The sequence below is a fragment of the Cherax quadricarinatus genome, chromosome 76 (genome assembly GCF_038502225.1).
Source record: "Cherax quadricarinatus isolate ZL_2023a chromosome 76, ASM3850222v1, whole genome shotgun sequence".
Taxonomy (NCBI): Eukaryota; Metazoa; Arthropoda; class Malacostraca; order Decapoda; family Parastacidae; genus Cherax; species Cherax quadricarinatus.
The window spans coordinates 6,595,270-6,621,513 of record NC_091367.1 but is presented as its reverse complement, the minus strand read 5'-3'; the positions used below and the strand labels follow the sequence as shown (position 1 = coordinate 6,621,513).

Below are 26,244 nucleotides of genomic sequence, written 5' to 3'. Positions count from 1 at the left end.
TGTAACCAGGGTTTACTGAGGAGGCTGGTAGAAAGTGTCATGTGTAACCAGGGTTTGCTGAGGAGGCTGGTAGAAAGTGTCATGTGTAACCAGGGTTTACTGAGGAGGCTGGTAGAAAGTGTCATGTGTAACCAGGGTTTGCTGAGGAGGCTGGTAGAAAGTGTCATGTGTAACCAGGGTTTACTGAGGAGGCTGGTAGAAAGTGTCATGTGTAACCAGGGTTTACTGAGGAGGCTGGAAGAAAGTGTCATGTGTAACCAGGGTTTACTGAGGAGGCTGGAAGAAAGTGTCATGTGTAACCAGGGTTTACTGAGGAGGCTGGAAGAAAGTGTCATGTGTAACCAGGGTTTACTGAGGAGGCTGGTAGAAGGTGTCATGTGTAACCAGAGTTTACTGAGGAGGCTGGTAGAAAGTGTCATGTGTAACCAGGGTTTACTGAGGAGGCTGGAAGAAAGTGTCATGTGTAACCAGGGTTTACTGAGGAGGCTGGTAGAAAGTGTCATGTGTAACCAGGGTTTGCTGAGGAGGCTGGTAGAAAGTGTCATGTGTAACCAGGGTTTACTGAGGAGGCTGGTAGAAAGTGTCATGTGTAACCAGGGTTTGCTGAGGAGGCTGGTAGAAAGTGTCATGTGTAACCAGAGTTTACTGAGGAGGCTGGTAGAAAGTGTCATGTGTAACCAGGGTTTACTGAGGAGGCTGGTAGAAAGTGTCATGTGTAACCAGAGTTTACTGAGGAGGCTGGTAGAAAGTCATGTGTAACCAGGGTTTACTGAGGAGGCTGGTAGAAAGTGTCATGTGTAACCAGGGTTTGCTGAGGAGGCTGGTAGAAAGTGTCATGTGTAACCAGAGTTTACTGAGGAGGCTGGTAGAAAGTGTCATGTGTAACCAGGGTTTGCTGAGGAGGCTGGTAGAAAGTGTCATGTGTAACCAGGGTTTGCTGAGGAGGCTGGTAGAAAGTGTCCTGTAACCAGAGTTTACTGTGGAGACTGGCAGAAAGTGTCAACACGCACGAGTGTTCACATAGCAGAAAGTGTCAACACACCCGAGTGTTCACACAGCAGAAAGTGTCAACACGCACGAGTGTTCACATAGCAGAAAGTGTCAACACACACGAGTGCTCACACAGCAGAAAGTGTCAACACACACGAGTGTTCACACAGCAGAGAGTGTCAACACACACGAGTGTTCACACAGCAGAAAGTGTCAACACACACGAGTGCTCACACAGCAGAAAGTGTCAACACACACGAGTGTTCACACAGCAGAGAGTGTCAACACACACGAGTGTTCACACAGCAGAAAGTGTCAACACACACGAGTGTTCACACAGCAGAAAGTGTCAAACACACACGAGTGTTCACACAGAAAGTGTCAACACACACGAGTGCTCACACAGCAGAAAGTGTCAACACACACGAGTGCTCACACAGCAGAAAGTGTCAAACACACACGAGTGTTCACACAGCAGAGTGTCAACACACACGAGTGCTCACACAGCAGAAAGTGTCAACACACACGTGTTCACACAGCAGAAAGTCTCAACACACACGAGTGTTCACACAGCATAAAGTGTCAACACACACGAGTGTTCACACAGCAGAAAGTGTCAACACACACGAGTGTTCACACAGCAGAAAGTGTCAAACACACACGAGTGTTCACACAGCAGAAAGTGTCAACACACACGAGTGTTCACACAGCAGAAAGTGTCAAACACACACGAGTGCTCACACAGCAGAAAGTGTCAACACACACGAGTGCTCACACAGCAGAAAGTGTCAACACACACGAGTGTTCACACAGCAGAAAGTGTCAACACACACGAGTGTTCACACAGCAGAAAGTGTCAAACACACAAGAGTGCTCACACAGCAGAAAGTGTCAACACACACGAGTGCTCACACAGCAGAAAGTGTCAACACGCACGAGTGCTCACACAGCAGAAAGTGTCAACACACACATGTGCTCACACATTACCTTCTTAGACTAGATTTTAACTACAAATAAGGATCTACCACAAACAATATTTACTAACTGATGACCACTTGAAGAAGGTGAAGAATTAACCTTAAGTGATCATCACTTTCACCACAATGTAAAGATCCACTGGAATCACTAATGACCTAAACTTAGAGATTAAACTACAACGTTTCTACCATCCCGGAATCTCATCTTCTATAAACAGAATGCGAGATGGGTGGAAGGGAGATGGAGGTGAGAGGTGAGGGTGGAGTTTTTGAGGTTGTGGGGGAGTGGGTTGGGGTGGGGTTAAGGTTGCCCGACGGGGGAAGGGGTTGGCGTAGGGTTAAGGTTGCCTGACGGGGGAAGGGGTTGGTGTGGGGTTAAGGTTGCCTGACGGCGGGAGGGGTTGGTGTGGGGTTAAGGTTGCCTGACGGCGGAAGGGGTTGGTGGGGACGGGGAGAGGGGTTGGTGGGGACGGGGGAAGGAGTTGGTGGGGACGGGGGGAGGGGTTGGTGGGGGTTAATGTTGCTTGACAGGGGAGGGGTTAAGGTTGCCTGACGGGGAGAGGGGTTGGTGGGGGGTTAAGGTTGACTGACGGGGGAAGGGGTTGGTGTGGGGTTAAGGTTGCCTGACGGGGGAAGGGGGGGGTGTGGGGTTAAGGTTGCCTGACGGGGAAAAAGGTTAGTGGGGGGTTAAGGTTGCCTGACGGGGGAGGGGGCTGGTCGCGGGTTGCCGGACGGGGAGAGGGGTGGGGGGGGTTAAGGTTGCCTGACGGGGAGAGGGGCTGGTGGGGGGTTAAGGTTGCCTGACGGGGAAAGGGGTTGGGGTGGGGTTAAGGTTGCCTGACAGGGGAGCGGGCTGGTCGCGGGTTGCCGGACGGCGAGAGGGGTTGGGGGAGTTAAGGTTGCCTGACGAGGAGAGGGGTTGGTGGGGGGTTAAGGTTGCCTGACGGGGAGAGGGGTTGGTGGGGGGTTAAGGTTGCCTGACGGGGAGAGGGGTTGGTGGGGGGTTAAAGTTGCCTAAAGGGGAGAGGGGTTGGCGGGGGGTTAAGGTTGCCGGACGGGGAGAGGGGTTGGAGGGGTTAAGGTTGCCTGACGGGGAGAGGGGTTGGTGTGGGGTTAAGGTTGCCTGACGGGAAGAGGGGCTGGTGGGGGTTAAGGTTGCCTGACGGGGGCGAGGGGTTGGTGGGGGGTTAAGGTTGCCGGACGGGGAGAGGGGTTGGGGGATTAAGGTTGCCTGACGGGGAGAGGGGTTCGTGGGGGGTTAAGGTTGCCTGACGGGGAGAGGGGTTGGTGGGGGTTTAAGGTTGCCGGACGGGGAGAGGGGTTGGAGGGGTTAAGGTTGCCTGACGAGGGAGAGGGGTTTGTGGGGGTTAAGGTTGCCGGACGGGGAGAGGGGTTGGGGGTTAAGGTTGCCTGACGGGGAGAGGGGTTGGTGTGGGGTTAAGGTTGCCTGACGGCGGGAGGGGTTGGTGTGGGGTTAAGGTTCCTGACGGGGGAGAGGGGTTGGTGTGGGGTTAAGGTTGCCTGACGGGGGAGAGGGGTTGGTCGGGGGGTTAAGGTTGCCTGACGGGGGAGAGGGGTTGGGGTGGGGTTAAGGTTGCCTGACGGGGGGGAGGGGTTGGGGTGGGGTTAAGGTTGCCTGACGGGGGAGAGGGGTTGGGGTGGGGTTAAGGTTGCCTGACGGGGGGAGGGGTTGGGGAGGGGTTAAGGTTGCCTGACGGGGGAGAGGGGTTGGGGTGGGGTTAAGGTTGCCTGACGGGGGAGAGGGGTTGGGGTGGGGTTAAGGTTGCCTGACGGGGGGGAGGGGTTAAGGTTGCCTGACGGGGGAGAGGGGTTGGGGTGGGGTTAAGGTTGCCTGACGGGGGGGAGGGGTTGGGGTGGGGTTAAGGTTGCCTGACGGGGGAGAGGGGTTGGAGGGTGCGATGTCACTATCTTCTGTGAGTCAGTGTTGTTCTCCTTTAACACTATAGATCAATACAGCCAAGCTTTTGAGTGAAGTCTGTGTCAGTGGTGTGGTCAGCAGTGGTGTTGACACTGGGGAACTGTGCTGACATGGCAGGACGTTGTCAGTGCTGACACTGTAGGGGTGTTGTCAGTGCTCACACTGTGGGGGTGTTGTCAGTGCTCACACTGTGGGGTTTCTGTCAGTGCTCACACTGTGGGGAACTGTGAGCTGACACTGAGGAGTAATATCAGTGCTGACTCTGTAGAGTAATGCCAATGCTGATATTGTGGTATTCTTAATGTTGATACTGTATGGCACTGTTTGTGCTGACACTGTATGGCACTGTTTGTGTTGATACTGTATGGCACTGTTTGTGCTGACACTGTATGGCACTGTGTTGATACTGTATGGCACTGTTTGTGCTGACACTATACTATTGTTTGTGCTGACACTATGCTATTGTTTGTGCTGACACTATACTATTGTTTGTGCTGACACTATACTATTGTTTGTGCTGACACTATACTATTGTTTGTGCTGACACTATACTATTGTTTGTGCTGACACTATACTATTGTTTGTGCTGACACTATACTATTGTTTGTGCTGACACTATACTATTGTTTGTGTTGATACTATACTATTGTTTGTGCTGACACTATACTATTGTTTGTGTTGATACTATACTATTGTTTGTGCTGACACTATACTATTGTTTGTGTTGATACTATACTATTGTTTGTGCTGACACTATACTATTGTTTGTGCTGACACTATACTATTGTTTGTGTTGATGCTATACTATTGTTTGTGCTGACACTATACTATTGTTTGTGCTGACACTATACTATTGTTTGTGCTGACACTATACTATTGTTTGTGCTGACACTATACTATTGTTTGTGCTGACACTATACTATTGTTTGTGCTGACACTATACTATTGTTTGTGTTGATACTATACTATTGTTTGTGCTGACACTATACTATTGTTTGTGCTGACACTATACTATTGTTTGTGCTGACACTACTATTGTTTGTGCTGACACTATACTATTGTTTGTGCTGACACTATGCTATTGTTTGTGCTGACACTATGCTATTGTTTGTGCTGACACTATACTATTGTTTGTGCTGACACTATACTATTGTTTGTGCTGACACTGTACTATTGTTTGTGCTGACACTGTACTATTGTTTGTGTTGACACTATACTATTGTTTGTGCTGACACTATACTATTGTTTGTGTTGATACTATACTATTGTTTGTGCTGACACTATACTATTGTTTGTGCTGACACTATACTATTGTTTGTGTTGATACTATACTATTGTTTGTGCTGACACTATACTATTGTTTGTGCTGACACTATACTATTGTTTGTGCTGACACTATACTATTGTTTGTGCTGACACTATGATATTGTTTGTGCTGACACTATACTATTGTTTGTGTTGACACTATACTATTGTTTGTGCTGACACTATACTATTGTTTGTGCTGACACTATGATATTGTTTGTGCTGACACTATACTATTGTTTGTGCTGACACTATACTATTGTTTGTGCTGACACTATACTATTGTTTGTGCTGACACTATACTATTGTTTGTGCTGACACTATACTGTTTGTGCTGACACTATACTATTGTTTGTGCTGACACTATGCTATTGTTTGTGCTGACACTATGCTATTGTTTGTGCTGACACTATACTATTGTTTGTGCTGACACTATACTATTGTTTGTGCTGACACTATACTATTGTTTGTGCTGACACTATGCTATTGTTTGTGCTGACACTATACTATTGTTTGTGTTGACACTATACTATTGTTTGTGCTGACACTATACTATTGTTTGTGCTGACACTATGCTATTGTTTGTGCTGACACTATGCTATTGTTTGTGCTGACACTATACTATTGTTTGTGCTGACACTATACTATTGTTTGTGCTGACACTATACTATTGTTTGTGCTGACACTATACTATTGATTGTGCTGACACTATACTATTGTTTGTGCTGACACTATACTATTGTTTGTGCTGACACTATACTATTGTTTGTGCTGACACTATGCTATTGTTTGTGCTGACACTATACTATTGTTTGTGCTGACACTATACTATTGTTTGTGCTGACACTATGCTATTGTTTGTGCTGACACTATACTATTGTTTGTGCTGACACTATACTATTGTTTGTGCTGACACTATACTATTGTTTGTGCTGACACTATGCTATTGTTTGTGCTGACACTATACTATTGTTTGTGCTGACACTATACTATTGTTTGTGCTGACACTATACTATTGTTTGTGCTGACACTATACTATTGTTTGTGCTGACACTATACTATTGTTTGTGCTGACACTATGCTATTGTTTGTGCTGACACTATACTATTGTTTGTGCTGACACTATACTATTGTTTGTGCTGACACTATACTATTGTTTGTGCTGACACTATGCTATTGTTTGTGCTGACACTATACTATTGTTTGTGCTGACACTATACTATTGTTTGTGCTGACACTATACTATTGTTTGTGCTGACACTATACTATTGTTTGTGCTGACACTATACTATTGTTTGTGCTGACACTATACTATTGTTTGTGTTGACACTATACTATTGTTTGTGCTGACACTATACTATTGTTTGTGCTGACACTATACTATTGTTTGTGCTGACACTATACTATTGTTTGTGCTGACACTATACTATTGTTTGTGCTGACACTATACTATTGTTTGTGCTGACACTATACTATTGTTTGTGCTGACACTATACTATTGTTTGTGTTGATACTATACTATTGTTTGTGCTGACACTATACTATTGTTTGTGCTGACACTATACTATTGTTTGTGCTGACACTATACTATTGTTTGTGCTGACACTATACTATTGTTTGTGCTGACACTATACTATTGTTTGTGCTGACACTATACTATTGTTTGTGCTGACACTGGTACTGTTTGTGCAGACTGAGTTTTCTGTAGGAGAGGAATATGTAGCTCGTACATGTGTTCTGTTGTAGGGAACATGTAGTTCCTACATGTGTTCTGTGGTGGGGAACATGTAGTTCCTACATGTGTTCTGTGGTGGGGAACATGTAGTTCCTACATGTGTTCTGTGGTAGGGAACATGTAGTTCCTACATGTGTTCTGTGGTGGGGAACATGTAGTTCCTACATGTGTTCTCTGGTGGGGAACATGTAGTTCCTACATGTGTTCTGTGGTAGGGAACATGTAGTTCCTACATGTGTTCTGTGGTAGAGAACATGTAGTTCCTACATGTGTTCTGTGGTAGAGAACATGTAGTTCCTACATGTGTTCTGTGGTGGGGAACATGTAGTTCCTACACGTGTTCTGTGGTGGGGAACATGTAGTTCCTACACGTGTTCTGTGGTGGGGAACATGTAGTTCCTACATGTGTTCTGTGGTAGAGAACATGTAGTTCCTACATGTGTTCTGTGGTAGAGAACATTAGTTCCTACATGTGTTCTGTGGTAGAGAACATGTAGTTCCTACACGTGTTCTGTGGTGGGGAACATGTAGTTCCTACATGTGCTCTGTGGTAGAGAACATTAGTTCCTACATGTGTTCTGTGGTAGAGAACATGTAGTTCCTACACGTATTCTGTGGTGGGGTACATGTAGTTCCTACATGTGTTCTGTGGTAGAGAACATTAGTTCCTACATGTGTTCTGTGGTAGAGAACATGTTCCTACACGTGTTCTGTGGTGGGGAACATGTAGTTCCTACATGTCTGTGGTAGAGAACATGTAGTTCCTACATGTGTTCTGTGGTAGAGAACATGTAGTTCCTACATGTGTTCTGTGGTAGAGAACATGTAGTTCCTACATGTGTTCTTTGGTGGGGAACATGTAGTTCCTACATGTGTTCTGTGGTGGGGAACATATAGTTCCTACATGTGTTCTGTGGTAGAGAACATGTAGTTCCTACATGTGTTCTGTGGTAGAGAACATGTAGTTCCTACACGTGTTCTGTGGTAGAGAACATGTAGTTCCTACACGTGTTCTGTGGTAGAGAACATGTACTTCCTACACGTGTTCTGTGGTAGAGAACATGTACTTCCTACATGTGTTCTGTGGTAGAGAACATGTAGTTCCTACATGTGTTCTGTGGTAGAGAACATGTAGTTCCTACATGTGTTCTGTGGTAGAGAACATGTAGTTCCTACATGTGTTCTGTGGTGGGGGAACACGTAGTTAAAACACGTGTTCTGTGGTGGGGAACATGTAGTTCTTACATGTGTTCTATGGTAGAGAACATTAGTTCCTACATGTGTTCTGTGGTAGAGAACATGTAGTTCCTACACGTGTTCTGTGGTGGGGAACATGTAGTTCCTACATGTGTGTGGTAGAGAACATGTAGTTCCTACATGTGTTGTGTGGTAGAGAACATGTAGTTCCTACATGTGTTGTGTGGTAGAGAACACGTAGTTCCTACATGTGTTCTTTGGTGGGGAACATGTAGTTCCTACATGTGTTCTGTGGTGGGGAACATATAGTTCCTACATGTGTTCTGTGGTAGAGAACATGTAGTTCCTACATGTGTTCTGTGGTAGAGAACATGTAGTTCCTACATGTGTTCTGTGGTAGAGAACATGTAGTTCCTACATGTGTTCTGTGGTGGGGAACATGTAGTTCCTACATGTGTTCTGTGGTGGGGAACATGTAGTTCCTACACGTGTTCTGTGGTGGGGAACATGTAGTTCCTACACGTGTTCTGTGGTAGATAACATGTACTTCCTACATGTGTTCTGTGGTGGGGAACATGTAGTTCCTACATGTGTTCTGTGGTGGGGAACATGTAGTTCCTACATGTGTTCTGTGGTGGGGAACATGTAGTTCCTACATGTGTTCTGTGGTGGGGAACATGTAGTTCCTACATGTGTTCTGTGGTGGGGAACATGTAGTTGCTACATGTGTTCTGTGGTGGGGAACATGTAGTTCCTACATGTGTTCTGTGGTGGGGAACATGTAGTTCCTACATGTGTTCTGTGGTAGAGAACATGTAGTTCCTACATGTGTTCTGTGGTAGAGAACATGTAGTTCCTACATGTGTTCTGTGGTAGAGAACATGTAGTTCCTACATGTGTTCTGTGGCAGAGAACATGTAGTTCCTACATGTGTTCTGTGGCAGAGAACATGTAGTTCCTACATGTGTTCTGTGGTAGAGAACATGTAGTTCCTACATGTGTTCTGTGGTGGGGAACATGTAGTTCCTACATGTGTTCTGTGGTAGAGAACATGTAGTTCCTGCATGTGTTCTGTGGTAGAGAACATGTAGTTCCTACATGTGTTCTGTGGTGGGGAACATGTAGTTCCTACATGTGTTCTGTGGTGGGGAACATGTAGTTCCTACATGTGTTCTGTGGTAGGGAACATGTAGTTCCTACATGTGTTCTGTGGTAGAGAACATGTAGTTCCTACATGTGTTCTGTGGTGGGGAACATGTAGTTCCTACATGTGTTCTGTGGTAGAGAACATGTAGTTCCTACATGTGTTCTGTGGTAGAGAACATTAGTTCCTACATGTGTTCTGTGGTAGAGAACATGTAGTTCCTACACGTGTTCTGTGGTGGGGAACATGTAGTTCCTACATGTGTTCTGTGGTACAGAACATTAGTTCCTACATGTGTTCTGTGGTAGAGAACATGTAGTTCCTACACGTATTCTGTGGTGGGGAACATGTAGTTCCTATATGTGTTCTGTGGTAGAGAACATTAGTTCCTACATGTGTTCTGTGGTAGAGAACATGTAGTTCCTACACGTGTTCTGTGGTGGGGAACATGTAGTTCCTACATGTCTGTGGTAGAGAACATGTAGTTCCTACATGTGTTCTGTGGTAGAGAACATGTAGTTCCTACATGTGTTCTGTGGTAGAGAACATGTAGTTCCTACATGTGTTCTTTGGTGGGGAACATGTAGTTCCTACATGTGTTCTGTGGTGGGGAACATATAGTTCCTACATGTGTTCTGTGGTAGAGAACATGTAGTTCCTACATGTGTTCTGTGGTAGAGAACATGTAGTTCCTACACGTGTTCTGTGGTACAGAACATGTAGTTCCTACACGTGTTCTGTGGTAGAGAACATGTACTTCCTACACGTGTTCTGTGGTAGAGAACATGTACTTCCTACATGTGTTCTGTGGTAGAGAACATGTAGTTCCTACATGTGTTCTGTGGTAGAGAACATGTAGTTCCTACATGTGTTCTGTGGTGGGGAACATGTAGTTCCTACATGTGTTCTGTGGTGGGGGAACATGTAGTTAAAACATGTGTTCTGTGGTGGGGAACATGTAGTTCTTACATGTGTTCTGTGGTAGAGAACATTAGTTCCTACATGTGTTCTGTGGTAGAGAACATGTAGTTCCTACACGTGTTCTGTGGTGGGGAACATGTAGTTCCTACATGTCTGTGGTAGAGAACACGTAGTTCCTACATGTGTTCTTTGGTGGGGAACATGTAGTTCCTACATGTGTTCTGTGGTGGGGAACATATAGTTCCTACATGTGTTCTGTGGTAGAGAACATGTAGTTCCTACATGTGTTCTGTGGTAGAGAACATGTAGTTCCTACATGTGTTCTGTGGTGGGGAACATGTAGTTCCTACATGTGTTCTGTGGTGGGGAACATGTAGTTCCTACATGTGTTCTGTGGTAGAGAACATGTAGTTCCTACATGTGTTCTGTGGTGGGGAACATGTAGTTCCTACACGTGTTCTGTGATGGGGAACATGTTGTTCCTACACGTGTTCTGTGGTAGATAACATGTAGTTCCTACATGTGTTCTGTGGTGTGGAACATGTAGTTCCTACATGTGTTCTGTGGTGGGGAACATGTAGTTCCTACATGTGTTCTGTGGTGGGGAACATGTTCCTACATGTTCTGTGGTGGGGAACATGTAGTTCCTACATGTGTTGTGGTAGAGAACATGTAGTTCCTACATGTGTTCTGTGGTAGAGAACATGTAGTTCCTACATGTGTTCTGTGGCAGAGAACATGTAGTTCCTACATGTGTTCTGTGGCAGAGAACATGTAGTTCCTACATGTGTTCTGTGGCAGAGAACATGTAGTTCCTACATGTGTTCTGTGGTAGAGAACATGTAGTTCCTACATGTGTTCTGTGGTGGGGAACATGTAGTTCCTACATGTGTTCTGTGGTAGAGAACATGTAGTTCCTGCATGTGTTCTGTGGTAGAGAACATGTAGTTCCTACATGTGTTCTGTGGTAGAGAACATGTAGTTCCTACATGTGTTCTGTGGTAGAGAACATGTAGTTCCTACATGTGTTCTGTGGTAGAGAACATGTAGTTCCTACACGTGTTCTGTGGTAGAGAACATGTAGTTCCTACACGTGTTCTGTGGTAGAGAACATGTAGTTCCTACACGTGTTCTGTGGTAGAGAACATGTAGTTCCTACACGTGTTCTTTGGTAGAGAACATGTAGTTCCTACATGTGTTCTATGGTAGAGAACATGCAGTTCCTACATGTGTTCTGTGGTAGAGAACATGTAGTTCCTACATGTGTTCTGTGGTAGAGAACATGTAGTTCCTACATGTGTTCTGTGGTAGAGAACATGTAGTTCCTACACGTGTTCTGTGGTAGAGAACATGTAGTTCCTACACGTGTTCTGTGGTAGAGAACATGTAGTTCCTACACGTGTTCTGTGGTAGAGAACATGTAGTTCCTACACGTGTTCTGTGGTAGAGAACATGTAGTTCCTACACGTGTTCTGTGGTAGAGAACATGTAGTTCCTACACGTGTTCTGTGGTAGAGAACATGTAGTTCCTACATGTGTTCTGTGGTAGAGAACATGTAGTTCCTACATGTGTTCTGTGGTAGAGACCATGAAGTTCCTACATGTGTTCTGTGGTAGAGAACATGTAGTTCCTACACGTGTTCTGTGGTAGAGAACATGTAGTTCCTACACGTGTTCTGTGGTAGAGAACATGTAGTTCCTACACGTGTTCTGTGGTAGAGAACATGTAGTTCCTACACGTGTTCTGTGGTAGAGAACATGTAGTTCCTACATGTGTTCTGTGGTAGAGAACATGTAGTTCCTACATGTGTTCTGTGGTAGAGAACATGTAGTTCCTACATGTGTTCTGTGGTAGAGAACATGTAGTTCCTACATGTGTTCTGTGGTAGAGAACATGTAGTTCTTACATGTGTTCTGTGGTAGAGAACATGTAGTTCCTACATGTGTTCTGTGGTAGAGAACATGTAGTTCCTACATGTGTTCTGTGGTAGAGAACATGTAGTTCCTACACGTGTTCTGTGGTATAGAACATGTAGTTCCTACACGTGTTCTGTGGTAGAGAACATGTAGTTCCTACATGTGTTCTGTGGTAGAGAACATGTAGTTCCTACATGTGTTCTGTGGTAGAGAACATGTAGTTCCTACATGTGTTCTGTGGTAGAGAACATGTAGTTCCTACACGTGTTCTGTGGTAGAGAACATGTAGTTCCTACACGTGTTCTGTGGTAGAGAACATGTAGTTCCTAAATGTGTTCTGTGGTAGAGAACATGTAGTTCCTACATGTGTTCTGTGGTAGAGAACATGTAGTTCCTACATGTTTTCTGTGGTAGAGAACATGTAGTTCTTACATGTGTTCTGTGGTAGAGAACATGTAGTTCCTACATGTGTTCTGTGGTAGAGAACATGTAGTTCCTACATGTGTTCTGTGGTAGAGAACATGTAGTTCCTACATGTGTTCTGTGGTAGAGAACATGTAGTTCCTACACGTGTTCTGTGGTAGAGAACATGTAGTTCCTAAATGTGTTCTGTGGTAGAGAACATGTAGTTCCTACATGTGTTCTGTGGTAGAGAACATGTAGTTCCCACATGTTTTCTGTGGTAGAGAACATGTAGTTCTTACATGTGTTCTGTGGTAGAGAACATGTAGTTCCTACACGTGTTCTGTGGTAGAGAACATGTAGTTCCTACACGTGTTGTGTGGTAGAGAACATGTAGCTCCTACATGTGTTCTGTGGTAGAGAACATGTAGTTCCTACATGTGTTCTGTGGTAGAGAACATGTAGTTCCTACATGTTTTCTGTGGTAGAGAACATGTAGTTCTTACATGTGTTCTGTGGTAGAGAACATGTAGTTCCTACACGTGTTGTGTGGTAGAGAACATGTAGTTCCTACACGTGTTCTGTGGTAGAGAACATGTAGTTCCTACACGTGTTGTGTGGTAGAGAACATGTAGTTCCTACACGTGTTGTGTGGTAGAGAACATGTAGTTCCTACACGTGTTGTGTGGTAGAGAACATGTAGTTCCTACACGTGTTCTGTGGTAGAGAACATGTAGTTCCTACACGTGTTGTGTGGTAGAGAACATGTAGTTCCTACACGTGTTCTGTGGTAGAGAACATGTAGTTCATACACGTGTTCTGTGGTAGAGAACATGTAGTTCCTACACGTGTTGTGTGGTGGGGAACATGTAGTTCCTACATGTGTTGTGTGGTAGAGAACATGTAGTTCCTACACGTGTTCTGTAGTAGAGAACATGTAGTTCCTACACGTGTTCTGTGGTAGAGAACATGTAGTTCCTACACGTGTTCTGTGGTAGAGAACATGTAGTTCCTACATGTGTTCTGTGGTAGAGAACATGTAGTTCCTACATGTGTTCTGTGGTAGAGAACATGTAGTTCCTACATGTGTTCTGTGGTAGAGAACATGTAGTTCCTACATGTGTTCTGTGGTAGAGAACATGTAGTTCTTACATGTGTTCTGTGGTAGAGAACATGTAGTTCCTACATGTGTTCTGTGGTAGAGAACATGTAGTTCCTACATGTGTTCTGTGGTAGAGAACATGAAGTTCCTACACGTGTTCTGTGGTAGAGAACATGTAGTTCCTACACGTGTTCTGTGGTAGAGAACATGTAGTTCCTACATGTGTTCTGTGGTAGAGAACATGTAGTTCCTACATGTGTTCTGTGGTAGAGAACATGTAGTTCCTACATGTGTTCTGTGGTAGAGAACATGTAGTTCCTACACGTGTTCTGTGGTAGAGAACATGTAGTTCCTACACCTGTTCTGTGGTAGAGAACATGTAGTTCCTAAATGTGTTCTGTGGTAGAGAACATGTAGTTCCTACATGTGTTCTGTGGTAGAGAACATGTAGTTCCTACATGTTTTCTGTGGTAGAGAACATGTAGTTCTTACATGTGTTCTGTGGTAGAGAACATGTAGTTCCTACATGTGTTCTGTGGTAGAGAACATGTAGTTCCTACATGTGTTCTGTGGTAGAGAACATGTAGTTCCTACATGTGTTCTGTGGTAGAGAACATGTAGTTCCTACACGTGTTCTGTGGTAGAGAACATGTAGTTCCTAAATGTGTTCTGTGGTAGAGAACATGTAGTTCCTACATGTGTTCTGTGGTAGAGAACATGTAGTTCCCACATGTTTTCTGTGGTAGAGAACATGTAGTTCTTACATGTGTTCTGTGGTAGAGAACATGTAGTTCTTCCATGTGTTCTGTGGTAGAGAACATGTAGTTCCTACACGTGTTCTGTGGTAGAGAACATGTAGTTCCTACACGTGTTGTGTGGTAGAGAACATGTAGCTCCTACATGTGTTCTGTGGTAGAGAACATGTAGTTCCTACATGTGTTCTGTGGTAGAGAACATGTAGTTCCTACATGTGTTCTGTGGTAGAGAACATGTAGTTCCTACATGTTTTCTGTGGTAGAGAACATGTAGTTCTTACATGTGTTCTGTGGTAGAGAACATGTAGTTCCTACACGTGTTGTGTGGTAGAGAACATGTAGTTCCTACACGTGTTCTGTGGTAGAGAACATGTAGTTCCTACACGTGTTGTGTGGTAGAGAACATGTAGTTCCTACACGTGTTCTGTGGTAGAGAACATGTAGTTCCTACACGTGTTGTGTGGTAGAGAACATGTAGTTCCTACACGTGTTGTGTGGTAGAGAACATGTAGTTCCTACACGTGTTCTGTGGTAGAGAACATGTAGTTCCTACACGTGTTGTGTGGTAGAGAACATGTAGTTCCTACACGTGTTCTGTGGTAGAGAACATGTAGTTCCTACACGTGTTGTGTGGTGGGGAACATGTAGTTCCTACATGTGTTGTGTGGTAGAGAACATGTAGTTCCTACACGTGTTCTGTGGTAGAGAACATGTAGTTCCTACACGTGTTCTGTGGTAGAGAACATGTAGTTCCTACACGTGTTGTGTGGTAGAGAACATGTAGTTCCTACACGTGTTCTGTGGTAGAGAACATGTAGTTCCTACACGTGTTCTGTGGTAGAGAACATGTAGTTCCTACACGTGTTCTGTGGTAGAGAACATGTAGTTCCTACACGTGTTCTGTGGTAGAGAACATGTAGTTCCTACACGTGTTGTGTGGTAGAGAACATGTAGTTCCTACATGTGTTGTGTGGTAGAGAACATGTAGTTCCTACACGTGTTCTGTGGTAGAGAACATGTAGTTCCTACATGTGTTCTGTGGTAGAGAACATGTAGTTCCTACATGTGTTGTGTGGTAGAGAACATGTAGTTCCTACATGTGTTCTGTGGTAGAGAACATGTAGTTCCTACATGTGTTGTGTGGTAGAGAACATGTAGTTCCTACATGTGTTGTGTGGTAGAGAACATGTAGTTCCTACACGTGTTGTGTGGTAGAGAACATGTAGTTCCTACATGTGTTGTGTGGTAGAGAACATGTAGTTCCTACACGTGTTCTGTGGTAGAGAACATGTAGTTCCTACATGTGTTCTGTGGTAGAGAACATGTAGTTCCTACATGTGTTCTGTGGTAGAGAACATGTAGTTCCTACATGTGTTGTCTGGTAGAGAACATGTAGTTCCTACACGTGTTCTGTGGTAGAGAACATGTAGTTCCTACATGTGTTGTGTGGTAGAGAACATGTAGTTCCTACATGTGTTCTGTGGCAGAGAACATGTAGTTCCTACACGTGTTGTGTGGTAGAGAACATGTAGTTCCTACATGTGTTGTGTGGTAGAGAACATGTAGTTCCTACACGTGTTCTGTGGTAGAGAACATGTAGTTCCTACATGTGTTGTGTGGTAGAGAACATGTAGTTCCTACATGTGTTCTGTGGTAGAGAACATGTAGTTCCTACATGTGTTGTGTGGTAGAGAACATGTAGTTCCTACACGTGTTCTGTGGTAGAGAACATGTAGTTCCTACATGTTCTGTGGTAGAGAACATGTAGTTCCTACACGTGTTCTGTGGTAGAGAACATGTAGTTCCTACATGTTCTGTGGTAGAGAACATGTAGTTCCTACACGTGTTCTGTGGTAGAGAACATGTAGTTCCTACATGTTCTGTGGTAGAGAACATGTAGTTCCTACATGTTCTGTGGTAGAGAACATGTAGTTCCTACACGTGTTCTGTGGTAGAGAACATGTAGTTCCTACATGTTCTGTGGTAGAGAACATGTAGTTCCTACATGTGTTGTGTGGTAGAGAACATGTAGTTCCTACATGTGTTGTGTGGTAGAGAACATGTAGTTCCTACATGTGTTGTGTGGTAGAGAACATGTAGTTCCTACATGTGTTGTGTGGTAGAGAACATGTAGTTCCTACATGTGTTGTGTGGTAGAGAACATGTAGTTCCTACATGTGTTGTGTGGTAGAGAACATGTAGTTCCTACATGTGTTGTGTGGTAGAGAACATGTAGTTCCTACATGTGTTGTGTGGTAGAGAACATGTAGTTCCTACATGTGTTGTGTGGTAGAGAACATGTAGTTCCTACATGTGTTGTGTGGTAGAGAACATGTAGTTCCTACATGTGTTCTGTGGTAGAGAACATGTAGTTCCTACATGTGTTGTGTGGTAGAGAACATGTAGTTCCTACACGTGTTCTGTGGTAGAGAACATGTAGTTCCTACATGTGTTCTGTGGTAGAGAACATGTAGTTCCTACACGTGTTCTGTGGTAGAGAACATGTAGTTCCTACATGTGTTCTGTGGTAGAGAACATGTAGTTCCTACATGTGTTGTGTGGTAGAGAACATGTAGTTCCTACATGTGTTGTGTGGTAGAGAACATGTAGTTCCTACATGTGTTGTGTGGTAGAGAACATGTAGTTCCTACATGTGTTGTGTGGTAGAGAACATGTAGTTCCTACATGTGTTGTGTGGTAGAGAACATGTAGTTCCTACATGTGTTGTGTGGTAGAGAACATGTAGTTCCTACATGTGTTCTGTGGTAGAGAACATGTAGTTCCTACATGTGTTGTGTGGTAGAGAACATGTAGTTCCTACACGTGTTCTGTGGTAGAGAACATGTAGTTCCTACATGTGTTCTGTGGTAGAGAACATGTAGTTCCTACATGTGTTGTGTGGTAGAGAACATGTAGTTCCTACATGTGTTGTGTGGTAGAGAACATGTAGTTCCTACATGTGTTGTGTGGTAGAGAACATGTAGTTCCTACATGTGTTGTGTGGTAGAGAACATGTAGTTCCTACATGTGTTCTGTGGTAGAGAACATGTAGTTCCTACATGTGTTCTGTGGTAGAGAACATGTAGTTCCTACATGTGTTGTGTGGTAGAGAACATGTAGTTCCTACATGTGTTCTGTGGTAGAGAACATGTAGTTCCTACATGTGTTGTGTGGTAGAGAACATGTAGTTCCTACATGTGTTCTGTGGTAGAGAACATGTAGTTCCTACATGTGTTGTGTGGTAGAGAACATGTAGTTCCTACACGTGTTCTGTGGTAGAGAACATGTAGTTCCTACATGTGTTCTGTGGTAGAGAACATGTAGTTCCTACATGTGTTCTGTGGTAGAGAACATGTAGTTCCTACACGTGTTCTGTGGTAGAGAACATGTAGTTCCTACATGTGTTCTGTGGTAGAGAACATGTAGTTCCTACATGTGTTGTGTGGTAGAGAACATGTAGTTCCTACATGTGTTGTGTGGTAGAGAACATGTAGTTCCTACATGTGTTGTGTGGTAGAGAACATGTAGTTCCTACATGTGTTGTGTGGTAGAGAACATGTAGTTCCTACATGTGTTGTGTGGTAGAGAACATGTAGTTCCTACATGTGTTGTGTGGTAGAGAACATGTAGTTCCTACATGTGTTCTGTGGTAGAGAACATGTAGTTCCTACATGTGTTGTGTGGTAGAGAACATGTAGTTCCTACACGTGTTCTGTGGTAGAGAACATGTAGTTCCTACATGTGTTGTGTGGTAGAGAACATGTAGTTCCTACATGTGTTGTGTGGTAGAGAACATGTAGTTCCTACATGTGTTGTGTGGTAGAGAACATGTAGTTCCTACATGTGTTGTGTGGTAGAGAACATGTAGTTCCTACATGTGTTGTGTGGTAGAGAACATGTAGTTCCTATGTGTGTGTTTTCCACCATTACATTCAATATTAGTTTACATATTATTTACTGAAAGGTTATCTTAACTTTAATTCTATCGAGCTTAACGAAATTTTGTATCAAGATTCATAATTAGCATAAATGAGAAACTATAAATAAAAAAATCCCAGTTATGAGACATTATGATGAACATCTTCGCAAGTCAACATTGATCACTGGGATGAACGAGCAGTGTGCTTCATGGTTCAATGTACAAGAACTATACAGGTATAAGATTTAAAACACAATGTATATAAAACTCTATGAAACTCCTGTATTATGATACAGAGTGGAACAAAATGTTATAATTCAGTATATTTCTCTGTGATGAAAGGGAGAAAAACATCGGTCGCTAAGGTATCGTTGGCATCTTTGAAGGAAGTAATATATTACTCATGTAAGTGTGGATCACACATCCTAGTCATCCTTCACATATATGATCACGGTATATACTATAACCAAGTAATGTATGTTAGCAAGTCACTCCAGCAATCCTAAGATAATATTTGTGGATGTCTCTCAAATTTTAGATTTTATCGCTTAACTACTGTTACTGCAGTAACTGAGTTATTTTGTAGGTGTTCCTGTCTTGTGATGTTCTTGATGGTAGTAAAGGCAATGGTGGTTATACTGAGCTTGCTGTTGGAGGAAATTTTGGAAAAGTTTCACGAAATCATAATAATACGATTGTCAACAAATCACAGACCTGGTGAGTTGGATCCTCACCCGTTGTGTGATCTGGAGATGTGTTCGATGATGTTGGGGAGGACTATATCTCTGGTGACATCGAGTCTGGACTTTGTTTACAATACCTGATGAAATGTCAGGGGTAATTTGGTTTGGTGAAGATTTCTTAAGAGGAACAAAGCATTCAAGAAATTCTTTGCTTAAGATGCGGAGAACTCTTGGGAAACAAGTCATGAGAACATCACGTTTAGAAAGAACAAAAAGGCACAATACCGTGACTGGAGCAATACACTAATAACCCGCACATACAGACGCTTATAACGATGTTTCTGTCCGACTTGGACCATTTACAAGGCAGTGTGTCTTGTAAATGGTCCAAGTCGGACCGAAACGTCGTCATAAGTTTCTCTCTCATATGTGTAGGCTATTTGTTTACACGATATTTAGCCCTGGTGTTGTGGCGTGAGTGAAAGTGAAGAAGATCGTGTTGGTTGGTGGGTTTCCAATAAACCTTCATAATCAGACTTATAAAAACATTAAGGAAAGATGTGTAGTGCTGGTTTCCTCAAGTATAAATTGAATAAAAGGGTCGACCTAAGAGAGTTTGTTTTGGAAAGCAGAGATATTAGATCCTCTCTTGTGAATGTTGTTCACATAGCGAAGCCAAGTGACGGAGGAGGGATTGATACGAAATCGTTCAGCTTCAAGATGATCATGTAGAGGTTTGCTAGGACTATTTATGAAAGAATCCGTAGGTTTGCCGAAGGTCGGCGAAGAGGGAGGCTTCGAAGGAGAAGCGACTGAAGTTACCAAACAGTTCAATGAAGTCTACTAAGTCGTTAGCAGGAATAGGCAAATTAAAGTTGCATTAAATTTTCTGGTGCAGATCAGAGGTTTGTGGAGCGAGTACCTTATTGAAGAGGAAGTTCAGGGTAAGACTGGACGCAGTCATAACCATTTTCTTTTTTATAGATATTCTGTAAAATAATACAATATTTACACTAGGATAAATATATAATCCATCTGAAAAAAGAAGACAAATATCTACAAATACTATTACATAGGGTATCCCTGTACATTGTCAGATAATAAGAGTGGCCTGTAGGAATTGTGTAGTATCTTCAAGGCTAAAATTACAAAGAATCAGAGTATAAAACGTTAAATATATCTAAAATACTAAATCTACTAAAAATTAATATAATGAACATCAATCTATAAGACAGCGGTTGTCTTCTCACGTATATAATAATATCTAACAATGTCTACTTACCGTTAACATCTTCCAGGTAAGCAAGATAAAACCTGCAAAATAATTAGCTTAGAGGAGTCAGTGTAGCAAAACACACCCCAATACACATACCGTGAACACTTACACATCAGTGTAGATAAACTTGTATATTTTAAACGTGATATTTCCTAGCTGTTTATTAACTTAGAACATTACCCATATTATCTGCTTCTTCAAGATGTAAATCCTTTTTAATACGTAAATGATCTCAACAAATGCATTTTAAATTTCATGTTCTTTAAATTATACCCATAAGTGTATCAGAGGTAGGAAAATAGCTTTTACAAAAAAAGAGACTGGCACATTAACATGCATGCACTTCATATCATAATATAACCATCGTACTTCTAACAATATGTAAAGAACATCCGTTGACAAAACGCTGGATACAAATATACTTTATAAAAAACGGGTGAGGCTGTAGTGAGGACAGTGATAACAAACATGTCTATAGGATATATAAACACGTAATGAATTATAAACATGAACAATAGTGAAAATACACTGCTAAAATTATTAGTATATAAGCTGGTTTAGTTAATATAGTGGCAAACGTTTACATTTAGAGCCAGCTAAGTGTCTGTGAGTTAAGACAGTCTTCTAAAACACAAGACCTCAGCGTTTATAAAAGAGTTGTGAGGAAATTACTGAAGTAATGTAAGAGTCGCCATGCTACTTGTAATGACTTAAGTGTTTGTGTAGACCTGTAGATGATAGTTTTATTAAAGTAACACACTTAAAACATTAAATATTACTAAAGAATTCTACTTAATAACATAAAACAGATATTTGCACACTACTACATAAAGGACCAACACAATACTGACACTGCGACATCTATGTTGAACAGTATTATAACATCAATATACAGCAGCTAGCATCAGGGATCTTCCTAACATTAACAATACAACACAGACCTGCTCTGGCATACACACATACACAGCTAAAACATTAGGGCAATATTATCCTATCTACATTTACGCTTAAATATACTTCTATATCTCTACAGTACTCGCATGTAACACTACACGCACGTAAGCGCACGCACGCACGCGCATATGCAACACCAAATACAACACCAAATACGTGGCAGCATACACTGACACGCTGGCACCTTTCATCTAAATGCAATATGTTCAGCGTTGGCACTACCACTGGGCACCAGGTGCCATGCTCCCACAGGCAGTGTGGGAGCTACTCATTCTCTCATAGGCTCTGTTTGGCGGAGGATTGTAAGGCTGAGTGAAACTGTCTGGAGGATTTGTACGATAAGGAAAAAGCGATCTGAGATGTGTTCAGTAAGGCAAATGTGAGGGAGAGAGACTGATGGATTGTCCTCTTGAGAAAAAAGTAAAATAAACTTGTGTTATAGATGGCGCTGTCCAAGACTGTTCATCAACTGAATATATGGTTGAGATTTTTAGGTTCTGTCTAGCTACTAAATGTATTGCCAACAACAGTGAAGAAAAGACATGGTTAAGAACATTCTTTTATCGAGTTAAAAGTTTCGCTCTCGTGGAGCGAAAGGTTGACCCAATAAAAGCTTGCTTACAACACGTGTATTTTCATCTAGTGAATGTGTAGATGACACCGTGCAAAGCTTACGGCCGCACACCAAGTGCCGTCAAGCGAGACAACACTTCAAGAGGACAGGGGCAACCACCAGTGGACGGAGGATCATGTTTGTTTTAGTGATGGGAACTTGTCTCTGTTATGACCGGTAAACCTGGCTGGTGGTGTCCAAATTGTCACTGGTCGCATGAAGTAAATGTGTATTTTATCAGGTGTCAGAAGTCTAATGCAAGCTTTTCACTTGGAGATTATTTGAACGAGGATTTTAATGTATGGATCTGGGAAGTTTTAGCTGTAGAGATAGTGGTGGTGATAGCAATGGTCGTGATAAGTGGTAGTAGCTGTGGTAGAGGTGTAGTAGATGAGGAAGGTCAGTGGTGGTTGCTTGGATGGATTAGCTGGTGGGAGGAGCTCAAAGACATGGTGAGGGAGAGGAGAGGAACGAGGGAGCAAGGTTGGGTTGATAAGAGGCTGTTTTTCCAGCTGTGCCGACGGAGACAGACAGTAATAACCCAAGGACAAGCATGGATGGGCGGAAGGACAGACGGGCGGAAAAATAGAGGGGGGGGGGCAAGGAAAATGGGGTTACTACGCCACTAGTCAAAACATGCGGCAGTGCCACCGAGCAGGCATAAAAACGTGTACCTGAGGGGCATCTTACCACTGGCAGACAAGCAGAAGAACTCAAGACCCTCTTGGTCTGCACACACACACTCGCCCTCTCAAAAATTAAGGAGCTTGAGGGTTGCTTGAGTCGCCTCTCAGGATCCCGCTGGGCTGCCTGTAGGAAAACATGAGGGCATGAAGGAGAGAAGTGTTGCGTGCTGCTTCATGGGGTGTCGTGGTGGTGGTGGTACCAGAAAGGAAGTTGATTTTAACATGACAGTGCAAGGACCAGATCGTTCATCGCTATGCAATACAACTTTTTAAGTTCACACACACACACACACACACACACACACACACACACACACATACAGGAGCTGATTACGAGAGTACACATATACACACACATGAGACGGGGACTGGCATTAATAACGCTCCCTCCCTGACAGATCTCTACATCTAAACTATTTTAACACCTGTATATTAAACATTCATTCTCTTTTATATGATAAAAATACATTTTCGGGAAATATTTAGGTTTCGTTTTGTGGAATGTTGATGACATGTACTCACCTAGTTGAGGTTGCAGGGGTCGAGTCCAAGCTCCTGGTAATTAAAAATTTGTTGTGTGGGAATGTAGATGTGTTTGTAACGTTAGTTGTGTGGGAATGTAGATGTGTTTGTAACGTTAGTTGTGTGGGAATGTAGATGTGTCTGTAACGTTAGTTGTGTAGGAATGTAGATGTGTTTGTAATGTTAGTTGTGTGGGAATGTAGATGTGTTTGTAACGTTAGTTGTGTGGGAATGTAGATGTGTTTGTAACGTTAGTTGTGTGGGAATGTAGATGTGTTTGTAACGTTAGTTGTGTAGGAATGTAGATGTGTCTGTAACGTTAGTTGTGTGGGAGGGTGAAATAGTGTGTAATAATGACAGGACGCTGATGAGTTGTGTTGGAAGAGTGAGTTTTCTTATACAGCATACAACTTACACAGCATACAACTTACAACAGAACTGGTGTATCCTTACTCAGAATCAACGACTTCCAGCCGGAATAGTGTTTTCTTACACACAATAACTTCCAGCTTGACTGGCTTTTTCTTACACAAGATAACTTCCAGCTTGACTGGCTTTTTCTTACACAAGATAACTTCCAGCATGACTGGCTTTTTCTTACGCATGATAACTTCCAGCCGGACTGGCTTTTTCTTACACAAGATAACTTCCAGCCCGACCGGTGCTTTCCTTCACATTTCCATTGCAACTTTTACATGAAAGAGACCCACTGCAATTTACTGTCAACTATTTATTTTTATTGCTAGGTGTGCAGTGTCAGCAGGGGTTTGGTCACTTTCCCATATGTTTCCTCATGTTTCCTCATGCAAGGGTTCGAATTAAGGACGTTGTGATTTTGAATCGAATATTCTGACCAGAAAGCTGTGTGACACCAGTATATAATGCTGGTGGGATGCTGATGGTAATTAATCGTGTAGAAAGGTGAATTTGGTGTAATACTGTGGAAATACTAATGATAATTAGGTGTAAAAGTCTGTCAGCTTAACTGCTTGTTATTACTATGAACAGCCTGCTGCTCTGTTTACTATTGACACTCCGAGAGAAGTTTTAATGACTGTCCGAACTCGTACGTAAATATTCTCTCTCGTATATTGGACAAACATTATTTTAACTTTATTAGGTCAGAGACAGGAGTATTTATATCACCAATTTTCACTTGATTCAACAGCTGTCACATTAGTATCTGTGTTAGTAGACACCACTTTCTATAGCACCTCACGCTGTTTCTTCCCGTGCTCCCGCCATGGGGCTAATGACATCACCAAAAGCGTCAAGTGATAAAAGCCCACGTCAGGTGAATTTCCTAACGAATGTATTAATATCAACACTGGTCATTACCCAGATCACCGAGTCCAGCAGCGGTAAGCCATCGGTCGCCGCTGTCGTGGCTCGGCAGTGACATTTATCAAAGTCCAGTAGTGATGTAGCAGTGCATTATAGAGTCAACAGCTACCCAACTCTCACACGTGGCAAGGCTGTCACTGTGCCTCATCTCCCTCATATGGCAGCATCAGTGAGTCACATGTGGCACAGGCTGTGTCACTGTGCCTCATCTCCCTCATATGGCAGCATCAGTGAGTCACATGTGGCACAGGCTGTCACTGTGCCTCATCTCCCTCATATGGCAGCATCAGTGAGGATGAATAAACTAGCAACATGACGTAAAGAGTATATAAAATTCAAAGGACTTGTTTAACCAGAAAGCTTTGTTAAAAACGACAAGCAAGAAACAAAAGGAATCATTGTAGAGCCAAAAATACAATTAAAAAATGTAATAATAAATTAGTGGTTTCTTACTACAAAAACATGCGCATGAACAGGAATTATTAATTAATACTCATAACTAAATCGTACGACATTATTCTAACAAAATAAATAACTTTGAAATTCCTTGCAAGGACTTCAACCAAATTATAGAGGGAAGGTACAAGACACGATGAACCTGCACCCAACACTTGAGCACTCTGAAGAGTAATGAAAGAAATGCTGGGAATTAATGTCTAAGATTTCCTGAGATGATCGATAATATAGAACTTTCGTCAGGGGTAATAACGCGTTATACTGTAACACTTCCCTGAAATACAGTAACACCAAGTGTTATACTGTAACACTTCCCTGAAATACAGTAACACCGTGTTATATTGTAACACTTCCCTGAAATACAGTAACACCAAGTGTTATACTGTAACACTTCCTCGAGCTATAACAACACGTAATATAACGTAGCACCTCCCCCCCCCCTAGACTACAACACGTATTATTATTCTGTTCTGAGATGTGATATTTTTCTGTACCGGTATAAAAATATATTTTAATTACACACACAAGGTTGATTTCTTATATCAAAATAACATAGATATGACATTATAAAAACTTTGCTTATAAAAAATATTTTTTAATGGAAACAAAATTAAAATTTAGCTTTAAAAACCAACGGAAAATCCAGGAGGCAGAAATTTTTAAGAAAATTTTGATAAAATTTAAGTTTACTTAAACATGATTTTGTCTAAAACTGTATATATATTTTACTCTTTATTTTACATATTGCTTAGTAATAAAACACCAATAAATTCTTGATATAAATGCTATATTTTATGTATAGAATATACTACATAAAACATAATTCATCTAACCAATTATAAGGTTAACAAATATTGTAAATTGTAACATACATTCTGAGGCTCATTATCGATAACTGTAACGAATACTGCTAATATTTACTAGACAATGTTGATAATGAACACTGTCAAACACCTGTGTTAATACTGTTCCGTTGGTGTTGTATACATAGTAACGTTCTTGATAATGAACACTGTCAAACACCTGCGTTAATACTGTTCCGTTGGTGTTGTATACATAGTAACGTTGTTGATAATGAACACTGTCAAACACCTGTGTTAATACTGTTCCGTTGGTGTTGTATACATAGTAACGTTGTTGATAATGAACACTGTCAAACACCTGTGTTAATACTGTTCCGTTGGTGTTGTATACATAGTAACGTTGTTGATAATGAACACTATCAAACACCTGTGTTAATACTGTTCCGTTGGTGTTGTATACATAGTAACGTTCTTGATAATGAACACTGTCAAACACCTGCGTTAATACTGTTCCGTTGGTGTTGTATACATAGTAACGTTGTTGATAATGAACACTGTCAAACACCTGTGTTAATACTGTTCCGTTGGTGTTGTATACATAGTA

At 42.4% G+C, this 26,244-nt stretch overlaps 1 protein-coding gene across 16 annotated transcripts in view; it reads right to left on the bottom strand.

Annotated features, from left to right (window-relative positions):
- LOC128703610 (calbindin-32) overlaps positions 1–26,244 on the bottom strand; it is a 474,209-nt gene that overhangs the window by 125,266 nt on the left and 322,699 nt on the right. For 6 of the 16 annotated variants that reach the window (XM_070101219.1, XM_070101217.1, XM_070101212.1 and 3 more), the window contains exon 3: positions 22,520–22,639. The exons of the other annotated variants lie outside the window; for them this stretch is intronic. The gene's annotated coding sequence lies outside the window, so the exon portion shown is untranslated. The remainder of the gene's footprint in view (positions 1–22,519; positions 22,640–26,244) is intronic. 16 annotated transcript variants of the gene reach the window in all.